General features: G+C 37.6%; 1 protein-coding gene across 9 annotated transcripts in view; it reads right to left on the bottom strand.

The window, feature by feature from the left end:
* The window catches only part of robo2 (roundabout, axon guidance receptor, homolog 2 (Drosophila)), a 518,827-nt gene that overhangs the window by 87,734 nt on the left and 428,030 nt on the right, over positions 1-3,063 (bottom strand). The window lies entirely within an intron of this gene.

Below are 3,063 nucleotides of genomic sequence, written 5' to 3'. Positions count from 1 at the left end.
CACACTGGATGGTGTAGAAGTTACACTTTTGAAAGTGTTATTTGTGATAGAGTTGAATCAACACTCACAGTAGTTGAAATCAAATACACTTCAGTGTTAATTTACCCAAAAACTAGTGTACATTGTCAAAAGTTAACACAATAAATGTGTTAATCTAACGCAGAACAGTGTAAAGAATAGAACAACATAGAAATCTGAGTTTTAAAATTCTACTGGCAGGGTGTGCTGTGGTGGTGCAGGGGTTAAGCACAGCCCACATATGAAGGCTCTAGTTTTCTATGCGGCTGTCGTGGGTTCGCTTCCCGGTCTTCCCCCTCTCTCATTACTCACTTTTTTTTGTCAATTTACTCCAAAATAAAAGCCAGTAGAGCAAATAAAACCTTTGTTCCCCCAGAAACTACTGGCCATCAATAATYTCCAAATTCATTTTAAGACATTAGATGCTACAAAAACACCAGCACCATTCGCAGAATATATTTTATTTCAAAACATCAAACAGCATTGACAGCAATATACAACAAAGGTCATACATTCATGAACTTTGAAAGTTCATTGGAAGCGGCCATGGGTGGTCTTGTGGTCACCAATAGTGAAGTGTCTTTGGTGTTGCTCTTGTTTTCACCAATATGAAGGAGGAAGACTTCCAGTCTGGAAGGAAAAACAAAAAATATAGCAGAAACATTAGGATAATAAATAAATATTTTAAAAAGTAGTGTGAGCAAAACTAATCAGACTCACCTGTGTGTGTCACCGTCAGTCATTCAAATTACTCTGCCCACCTGGTTTACAAGACAAAGCACAAAAAAGTCAGAAATAATTACTAAAGAAATTAGTCAGCTTATAGAAAAAAATGTGGACAGCATTAAAAGACGTGCCAACCTGTCTGAAGAAATGTGTTGAAGTCTTCATAACAGGCTTCAGTCACCAACATGACACACTGACAAAGAAAAAACATTTTGGCAGTTTTTAGATGTGCCACAGGTACAAAACACCAGAGTCAAATGGCTCAATTGCCTCCTCACTGTGTCCTGCTAGTCACCTAGTTATTGTATTCAGGTGTGGCACATCTAACTGTTGCAGGACAGTGGCCCTCCAGGACTGGAGTTTGACACCTGTGGCTTAGATCAAGCCAACCGTCCAGCACAGCCACTCCCCCATTTAGCAGTCTACAGCCAAAAACTTAAAGAAAATGACCCCGCAGCTAAATAATGCTAATTCAAATGGCCTCCAGATTTTCCTGACAGTTTCAATGTTAGGTTAAGATCATAAACAGTCCAGACAAATAAATGTACGTTAAGCAAACTGTGTATATGAATCAATACTCGTGTAAACGTAAAAATAATGCCTCCATAAGAAATAGTCAAAAACATGATAATTTTAACATGGAACTTACCTTGTTACAATAAGCTCCAGACAAGACGCCATACTGCTGCCTCTGCTCCTCAGGCAAACATGTGACGCAGTAGCGGAACAAGACGGCATCGGCCGGGGGGCGGGACTAATGACCGGGCTCAAATAATAAAGCTCATGATAATTTAACTTTACAACATAGACATGCGGAGCTAACAAGTTTCACCACCACAGAGAGGGACTATGCCATTTTGAAGTCCATCTGACATGAAATACAATAAAGAACAGAAACAAGAGTCTACTGGTCACTAATGATAAAACAACACAAATTCAAAACATGTTAACGTTCCGTAGCTCTAGCTAGTTTGCTATTTGTTGCCAAGTGACTGATGATGACGTTGGTGACAAGCTCTACCCAGAATGCACCTGGAGAAAATAAGGATGATTAATTTGTAGTTTTGTGTGTCAAAGTCAAATATAAGAGCGAAAATAAAGCCAGTCATGTGGCACAACATTTTATTCAATATTTTACGACCTATGTCACTAAAATCAGTCAGTCTGGTAAAGTTTTTAGCAACCATGAGTCAACTATGGGGCACCCTAATATATAAGCTATCTAAATCAACACCAGACTGAGTGTTGAGTTAGAAATCAACACTGGTCTGAACTAACTCTATGGAACAATTTAGGGAATCTAACACTCACCAACACTCATGTTGAATTAACACTGTGTTCTTAACATTCCACACTTGCTCTGGAAATCTGACACTTCTGAATTTGCTGTGTAGTTTCTAAATACTTTATACTCAATATATTTATAAATACCTTATAATTAAAAGTAAAAGTTGCTGGAAATCTTAATTTATAAAAACATTTAAAAGAAAAGCAAATAAGATATTTATATTCAATAAAAAAATAAAACTAAATAACTTACTGCAATGATCCAATAATGATAAAATAAAACGACACTCTCTACCATTATTAAAAACAAGCAAAGTTGGAAAGCAAAATGAAAATATCAATCTTCAATAGGATGATGCTTACAAGCATTTTTACTGGTTCTACAATGTTTTGCTGAATTTGATCTTCAGTACTCTTGGAAAAGAGATAGTAAATACAAGTTTTTACACTTAGAAATATTTCAAAGACAAACCTACAACCTATAACACCAAAAAATGCTTAAAATGGAGTTCTCGCTCTGCATTTAATCTTTCTGCAAACAGGTACTTCAGCAGGCACGCGGATACTCGTCTGTCTTGCCATCACAGCAGCTGAGCAGCTTAGAGGCTCCCACGCTGAGCCAGGCGCACATGATTCATTCCATGGAAAGCTATTGTCATTCACTCAATCTCTCTGTCTGCCCGTCCTTCGCTAACTCCCACATACACATATTTCTGCCTTGCACAAATGCTGAACAGGGAGCTCAAAGGAACTCAAGGGCAAAGCTTTATTTCTAAAAAAAAAAAAAAAAATAGGGAGAATTTTAATTAAATTTTGTGGTTTTTCTCATCTATTCTGCACCAGCGACAATGAGAACTCTGTTTGTGTTTGTGCTGCATACTTTCAAAGTTGTTTGAGGTCAAATTCTCTAGAAAACTGAAGAAAGCAGCTGATTTTTTTTCTCCTTCCTTAGAATCAAGAAAACATCTGGTTTGATTGACACGTTTTCAGTGTTTCTATGGTGTGTGTCGGTGCTGGAGTGGGAGGGGGGGG

Source organism: Poecilia reticulata, linkage group LG13, assembly GCF_000633615.1.
Source record: "Poecilia reticulata strain Guanapo linkage group LG13, Guppy_female_1.0+MT, whole genome shotgun sequence".
In the NCBI taxonomy this organism is placed as follows: domain Eukaryota; kingdom Metazoa; phylum Chordata; class Actinopteri; order Cyprinodontiformes; family Poeciliidae; genus Poecilia; species Poecilia reticulata.
Note: the sequence above shows the minus strand (reverse complement) of the source record. Positions and strands in the feature narration are given on the sequence as shown.